Source organism: Anguilla anguilla, chromosome 12 (assembly GCF_013347855.1).
Source record: "Anguilla anguilla isolate fAngAng1 chromosome 12, fAngAng1.pri, whole genome shotgun sequence".
In the NCBI taxonomy this organism is placed as follows: Eukaryota; Metazoa; Chordata; class Actinopteri; order Anguilliformes; family Anguillidae; genus Anguilla; species Anguilla anguilla.
This window is the reverse complement of record NC_049212.1, coordinates 23,165,366-23,174,397: the sequence shown is the minus strand read 5'-3', so window position 1 is coordinate 23,174,397 and position 9,032 is coordinate 23,165,366.

The following is a 9,032-nucleotide window of genomic DNA, read 5'->3' as shown; positions in this document are numbered from 1 at the left end:
TGCCTGGTATGCTAGGACCAATGTTTTAAATTTGATGCGAGCCGTAACAGGCAGCCAGTGGAGGGTGGTGAGCACGGGAGTGATGTGGGAGTGTCTGGGGAGGTTGAAGACCAGACGAGCTGCAGCATTCTGAATGAGTTGCAGGGGTCTGATGGCAGATGGCGGTAGTCCAGCCAGAAGAGAGTTGCAGTAGTCCAGGCGGGATAGTACCATTGTTTGGGCCAGGAGCTGGGTAGAGTAGGTGGTGAGAAAGGGGCAGATTCTCCGGATGTTATAAAAGAAAAATCTGCACGCCCGGCTTACCGCTGCGATGTTCTTGGAGAGGGACAACCTGTTGTCCATCACCACTCCGAGATTCTTGGCACAGGGTGATGATGTCACTAAGGTGCCCCTTAGGGAAATGGAAAAATCAAGGAGGGGAGAGGTTAGAGCTGGAATAAAGATTAGCTCCGTCTTACCTGGGTTGAGCTTCAGGTGGTGATTGTCCATCCAGCTCTGGATGTCCCTCAGGCAAGCGGAGATGCAGGCAGGGACCTGTGTGTCTGATGGGGAGAAGGAGAGAAATAGTTCCGTGTCGTCGGCCTAACAGTGATAGGACAAGCCATGGGCAGAGACTACAGGGCCAAGGGATCTGGTGTACAAGGAGAACAGAAGGGGACCGAGGACTGAGCCCTGGGGAATTCCGGTGGCAAGGGGACGGGGCGGTGATACTTTACCAGCCCAGGCAACCTGGAAGGAACGATCGGAGAGATAAGACTCAATCCAGTCAAGGACTGTGCCGCAGATCCCTGTTGCTGCCAGGGAGGACAGGAGGATGGAGTGCTCCACAGTGTCGAATGCAGCGGAGAGGTCTAGGAGAATCAGGACAGAGGAGAGGGAGGCTGCTCGTGCGGCATGGAGTGACTCACTGACCGAGAGGAGTGCAGTCTCTGTCGAGTGGCCAGGCCTGAAGCTGGACTGGTGAGGGTCAAGCAGGTTATATATAATCATCAGCTTTTCATTATGCAGCTGTAAATAACAAAATATATCACAAGTAAAATTTTATATATACAAGTAAATTGTACAATACCAAATTGTTTTAGCTTCGGGAACGATTGTGACCATTAAAACTACATTTTTACTCGGAATTTGACATTAAGACAAACAGATCATGAAAGAAGACATTTTTTGAGTAAAATCAGATGAAAACAAATACATTAGTTTGTAGCTGCAAAAGCAGTTCATGCTTTTGTGACTGGTGACAGGTGACAAGCTGGCCTCCAAACGATGCAACACTTTGGTGTTACCCTGTTATCTTTGGTTTAATAGCTTCAAACCGATATTTTACACAGGAATTGACATTGAGACATGCAGATTGTGAAAGTCAAGACATGTCCCTATGTGTGACTGTGTGACAGCAGTATGGTCTCAGTACCCTAACGAAACTCCCGTGCTAGCTACTCATCTTACGTTTAAAAAGCTGTATTTTTACTCTGGGTTTGACATTAAGACATATAGATTATGAAGGTCAGTTCTACTAAAATAAGAGCCTAAAACTTCCAAAAATGTACACATTTGACATAAACATTACTTTATGTGAGATTGGCCATAGTGACTTCTTGCTCATTGTGACAGAACAAGTCACATTTCTATACAATTATATATCTCTGTGGTTTTCAAATTAACATAATAATCTATCCATCTGTACAAAAAAAAACCTTTTTTCAAATTTTTTTCATTTATTGTACCTAAGACTATTGTCTTCTCTATTCTGCTGTTTTCCACAAAAACACATTCTGCATGAAAAATTTCTTAAAGCACTTTATTTCATTGTGAATTTTACATTACAATACACTAATATTTCCATTTTTTCACTTATTGAACATAAGACTTATTTATTTTTTTTGTACTTTAATACTGTTGTTGTCAAATTAACATGATTTCCTATCCATCTGAATCATAAAATTAATTTAATTTAAAAAAAAAACTTTTTCACATAAGTCTTTCGTCTTATGTATTATGCATTTTTTCCACTGAAACACATTTTTTTCATAATAAATTTTCATATTTATTAAACATATTTCTGTTCATTATTTCATCATGTTAAATTAGCAAGATTTAATGTCCATTTAAAAATAATGTACATGGAAATGTACGAATAATACATTTTTCATCATACATTTCTTCAGACTCATTTCAGTTTATTTATTTCATGTTAGGATTGGGGTTAGGGGGGTAAGGTTAGGCTTTCTTTCCAAATTGCCCCTTATGAGGGCCCTTTAGTTCTGATTATATTCCATGTCTCTCCTACATATTTTATGTCACAGTGATTACATGACATTTATGTAGTTATTTTGTGTTGACTGTGTTTAAGTATATATGTTGTGTTTGAAGCATTGTTCCTGACTTTAGTGGCCTGTTTGTAACATACTGGGTTTTGTGTGCGTAAATTGTTAATTTCCAGTAGTTTGTAGATGATCTTGTAGTCCTGGATTTGATCCATGTTCAGTAGGATCCCGGCCAGGTTTTGTTTCTTTTGTCTGTTTGCGGCTTGGCTGAATGCCGAGTAGATGGTGATAAGTGGGATGATTTGCATTGTGTCCAGCTGTCTTGTGAAGTTATTTTGGATCGGTCTACAGAAAGATCTAGAATACACCCTTGGTTTTAATGCATTGAAGAGGGTTTCGGTGACCCCTTTAAGATCTGTATTCTGTGTGCAAACTGTTGAACCTGAGCAGTTGGGATTTGATCAGGCTCTTGAAAGTGTGCTTATGGTGGAGTGTTTTTGTGTAAAAGCGCATGTGCATCTAGGTCTTTAAAGAGAACCTTCGTATCTAATGCGTCTGTTCGGACAAATAAGGGTCCCTTGTTTTTGGTAGCGTCCAAGAAATATATTTATTGATTATGTGTGGTATATTTAACTGTGATTGATCTGTGGTGCGTGTTGAGGATTTGTATGAAATTTTCGAAATCTTCTAAGCTATGTGTCCATGTTCCCGAAATGTCATCTAAATATCTAAAATGATTAGTGGGTCGTTTGGGGCAATTTTTAAAAACAGTGACTCCTTCCAATGTGCCATGGAAACTGTTAGTATAGCCTGGTACAAATTTTTTGCCTATAGTCGCAACGCTGATCTGTAAAAATAATTATTTGTTGAATTCAAAGTCTTTTTCAGTGAGGTTGATTTCCAGAATATGTAGTCTTCTGTGTCTGGGTATATGGGCCTAACTTATTTTGTAATGTGTAGTGTTGTTTAGTTGTCTGTTCCTGATGTGTTTATTGTGTTCTGTCCATGATAACTATTAACTCCCCTTATTTGCCGGTTTGTTGATAATCAGTTTGTTGTTTGCCAGCTGGTGCAGAGCTTGGCTCTCTCCTCTGCTTGGGTTATCTTTGTCCTTATGGGCTTGCAGGTTCAGTGCCTTGATTAGGGTGTGATTTTCTTTGAAGATTCGCATTATTTTACACAGAATGTGTCTGGCCTTTGGATCCTAGTTGGATTTCAGCATAAAAGGTGTTGTGTGTATGTGGTCAGGAGGTCTAAATCAGACTGCTGCTGCTGTTTTTGGTCCATTTTTCTTTGAGATTTTCCCCGTCACATCCTGCCCTCTTTGGTAATTACTATTAATGATGAGCTGCAGTATAATAGACATCTTTAACAATATCACATCCCAATTATGAACTAGCATGCGACTGCAATTTTCTACTCTGAAAAGGATAAATGATAACATGAAACCATAGAACACAACTTTATATTACTGGTAGATAATAACAAACATTTACAATCCCCCCCCTCCCCCCCCGTTTGTCACAGTAGAAGCAGATTAAATAAGCAGGACACTGTCTTGTTGCTCAAAGTATAATAAAGTAACATTATTTCTCTCTAATGCCACCCTCTACTCTCAAAAGGATAATGAGAACCATAAAACACAACTTCATATTACAGGTTGATTCCATTCAGTTGATTCCATTCACAGGCTGAAAAACTACATTTGCAAAGTCAGTGGCACACATTTCCATCAGGGTCAAGAGCTGTGAGGACTGAATGTGCTATTCCACCGAGAAGCATTTGATGCTGGGACACAATTTCCTGTGCTAAATGCTGCCTCAAACTAGATTTAGTGTCCTAAATACAGAAGACTTTGCAATGGCTAGTGAAATGTCTTGAGCTTCATTCATCACACCATTAATTACTAACTGTAAGTAGTGAGCAAGACACGATTAGTTGCTGTCTGTTTCTCAGTAGATGTTTTGTGTTCTCCTCAGCAGGCAACACATTCTTCTACACGTGTTCATCATTAAAACTCCTTTCTACACTATCAATGGTCTATCTTCCTCAGACTGATGTAGCATCTTGACTTTGAAAGCACACTTCATATTGGCTGCATTATCTGTAATAATGTAGTCAATCTTGTTTGTGATAGTGAACTCATCTCTTATTTCATCAAAGGCTAAATCAGTGTTACCTGCACTTTACCAACCAGTGAAATGCCTGCAGTCTAAAAGGAAAGATTCCAATTCATAGCCACCGTTTGTTGTCTTGTAGCTGTGAGCGGTTACACCTAAAAAAAGAGCGCAAGATGCGCTCTGACCATATATCTGCAGCAACTGAAACTGACATTTGAACCTGTAGCTTCCCCAGGATGGTTGATTTCATCCTCCCAGCCAAATCTGGGATGTGTTTTTCAGATATTGTCTGTCTGCCAATAGCAATATATTTGGGGTCCAATACTTTAAGAACATGTTAGAAGTGCCCATTATCAATAATAGAAAGTTGCACACAGCCGATTATCAATTTTATGATAATTAACAATTGCTTGAAGCATTTCATTTTGTTGAGGGGAATTTGGATTGTACATTTAAACTTCTTGGATAAAGGCTGCTACACTTTGCCTGCTGTCCTTCCTCCCTGTACTCCCTGAATCTAAAACACACACACACACACACACACACACAAACACATTCTGTTAGGACCTGATCTTGGCCAGACCATTACACAAAGTAAGTTAATGGAGAAATAATATTGCAAAACCGACCAGCAACTCCGGTACCAATCTGTCAATCCAAATCTATCTGAGAACTGGCTAGTCTTCAAAATGTACTGGGCATTGGGTAGCCTTGAAAGCTGAGCTTTGGACAATTCATACATAGTCTAAAACCAAAAGTCCAAATAGCGTACCCCCAATGGAGAGTTAAAAACTCCACCCAGAGTACCCCCAAAATGAATAAAGGAAAAATAACAAAGCAAATTAACAAAGTCTAGTCCCAATGGAAGAATTGGTAGTTCAGCTGTGAATGCACCAACTAACCAAACGGAGTCACTACACAGCGGGCAGAGGTCAAAACGAGAGTCGAGGTCGAGAACGAGCAAATGGTCAAACACTAAATCCAATCAGAAAACAAAGCAAAGGGGCTAGGCAATTGGAATTGGTTACAACGAGTGAAGGGTCTAACTCACAAAATCATGGGGCAAACAAACTATAAGGGCTAAGGAAAGAATCAGAGTTGAAGGGAACAAGTCATGGTCAAATATGAGATCTAACTAGCAAGCAAACCAGAAGGGCTAGACAGGAATCGGAATCAAACAAAAATTAGGGGCAAATATGCAAAGTCAAACGAAGCGATCACTATACACAAACCACCAAGCACAAGTTTGAAGAGATAGTCTCCTCTGGTAAGTGGCTAACAGCAGCTTTTTCAAACAGAGTAACCGGAAACGAAAATGGCTAATCAAACAACAAATCAGACGAATGAAACACATTCAGTGGAGACAACTGTAAGCAAAACTTACGACAGAGGTCATAACAACACACAAGCACAATTATCTATGGGATTTTTACATGAATCAAAATAAAATACTAAGACTAATACTAAGACTAAGACACATATTAAAGACATTACATTATAAATAAAGTTATCATGATGGCCTATGCTCTGCCTTAATTCTAGATTGCATAAAACAAACCTCTACCCCAATTACAAAGGAATATTAATTTGCGGATCTCTCAATGGAAGTTAATGCCTTGTTATTCACGAAATATGGACAGTTCCAAATAACTGAGTAAGTGTTGACTGCATTTTATAGACTACATGATTAATATAAAAACTGCCATGCTTACTACCAACAAATCAGAATGTATATCAACATCACTGTAATAATAGCAGAGTCGTTAAACATGAATGCAGCAGCCCAGGAAACAGCGAAGAAGGAGCAAGAGCAGCAGCTCCAAAGCAAAGCACACTCACTCTAGCTGGCATAGCTTAGCTACTTCACAACGTAGTCTAACATCATGTACCCAGAATTAAACCCAGGGCCGGCCCATGGCATAAACGCTCTACGCTTGAGGGCCACAACCGCTAGGGGGGGGACACAAGACCACGAGGGGGGGCCACACGATCCAATGTTTATCTAAGGTAAATAACGTTATTTTCGTAATTATGTTATTCATCCCCTATCTCGGAACTAGCGGTATGAATTGAAAATGGAACAGCAACAGAACATTTCAAAACAATGAAATGTAAGAAGGATTTTACCAAGTGATAACCCCCCATCGACATAATGCAACAACACATTTTTTATTTGCCATCAATTCTTTCAGAACACTTTTGTTCTGCTCCCTAGGCTCTCATTTTTAGAGACAGAGATATATAATAATATAATGTATGTATAATATCTGAGTACATGTACTACTATATAAGTACATGAGTCAGTATAATCCTGTAAATTTCATTTTCAAAAGTCTAGCTTTTAATTAAACATGTAAAAATGTGTAATTCCACCTGACTTTTGTCAAACTGCAGTACACCATATATACACCATTGAACCCCATATAATAAGGTATACATGTATATCACAGGATGAACCATAAAGAGTAGCACCCTCTCTCTGGATCATCACACCACCATACATTAATTCAATAGATAACATGTCTGTTATGATGTCAGCAGGTTTACTGAAGACAAGCAATGTATAGTTTATATTTCTACTCCCAGACAAGAATCTATTTGAGTTTTCTGAAAATAATTTGATATGATTTTTTTATGGAATTAAAATGACAGTATGCATTTAAATTAATTGCCATTTTGGAGTATTGAATACTCAGCTTTTGAGTATTTTATACAACATTTTGGGATATTTATTTATTTACTGGCCTACTGAAAGTGCAAGTAGTAACTTTATCTGCAATAACCATTTGCATCTCAATCGGGTTACTGTAAAGAGTAATGTAGACTGCGCACTAAAGTGCATATCTTCACCAATCTTTTTGAATGCGCAGATGGCATGACCGCAGTATATAAATCTGTGGGAAACCCTGGAACAGCCTAGCAATCAGCCAATTTACTCATTGGCTAGGATGATAAATCATATTTTGTTGCGCATTGTTAATGTTTACTCTCCTCAGAATCGTATCTAGTTATGGTCACAAGTTACACAGCTACCCACGAGTGAGCTCATTTCTCTCATTTCTCACTTTTCTGTTCCAAATGACGTTTTAGTTATTGGTATTGTGCAATACATGCAAATCGCAGTATGCCCCCTTTTTAGGGTAATTTGACTTAACTCCAGTGTTCCAGGTATACAAATTTAATAACGGCTGACCTGGAAAACATCCCTGCGTAGCCTACAATGCTGCAGAATTCTCACCGATCGCGCAAAACCAATTTCCCTCTATAGGCCTAAATCTCATTAAACATCTTATTTGGCAACTGGTCGAACACAGTAAGTAACGTCACATTTGTGGAATACAGTAACTGTAACCTCCGTTAGGCTACTTAGGAAAATCTGTTTTTTCAAGAATGCCTTTTATCGGTCTCCATTATCTGCTATTGTTCGGTTTGTCCTTATTTTACTTTACGTTATCTCTTTTAATTTATCACTTTTTTATTTATTTTTATTTTTTTAACCAAAACCCCCTTCCCCCTCCACAAGCTCCCTCGTGTGCTCGTTTGACTCGTGCCAGACTATCATTGTAAATAAGAGTCTGATCTTAATTGACTTGTCTGGTAAAATGTTAAATAAAAAACCTATGTTTGCCAGCTGCTATTCATTTTAAGGTGGGTTTTAAGACGGTGTAGCATTAGGTCTGCCGGAGAGGTGGATTGGTCTCGGTTGCGCCGGCTGGTGGAAGGAGCACACCTGGGCTGCGTTAGCTAATCAGCCCAGGTGTATAAAGGTGTGATGCTCTCCACAGTTCGGAGCCGAGACCGGGAGTTAACACCGTGAGCGAGTTGCTTTATTTGAATTTCGTTTAATTTTAGTTTTTTTCTTTTCTTTGACGGAGAAAAGTGAACCGCCGCTGAAAAATGGGAGGAGATTGTCTGCTGGAAAGCAGTCCAGCTACAGAGCGGGGAACTGAAATAGTTGTCCCTCTGTTTTACTTTCTTTTGTCTTTGTTATTTTAGCTTGGTGTTTTAGTTTATTGTTTTTGCCTGGAACCCGTGAGGGGGAAGGGGGAAGATGGCGTTTATTTCATGCTCTCTCTCTCTCTCTCTCTCTCTCTCTCTCTCTCCCCCTCCCTCTCCATGTGACAGACAACGGTGTTCACCGGCACTGCCGCATCTCCCTGTGTCACACAGTTCTGCACTGAATTTTGGTTTTATTTTTTGTGTATCATGAAGATATGGCCTATTAGTGTAAATACAATATTTTTAAATATTCACACTTGTAATTAAAAATCCCGCTAACTGTTGTCCATGGTGCCTGTGTTGGAGTTTCTCAATAATAACCTCTTGTTACCAAAATTTCTTACAATGGTATTTAATCTGATTAAGTCTGTACAAATACAAGTGAATATAACTGAGGCAGCCTCTCACTGGGTTTTCTCTTGAAACTTGCCTTCCAAAGCAAAAGCATGAACAACTTTTTTTGATGCATGGAAACAAAAAGTCCACACAAAACTGATTTGTTCCTTTGTAAAAATCCAGGCATGTTTCTGTGAAAATTGGTTTAAAAAACCTGCAAACAAGGAGACTTACCTTTCTGTTAGCTTGAACGAATCTGCCCATTCTCCTCTGACCTTAACAAGGTGTATTATCATTAACAAGGTTTTTT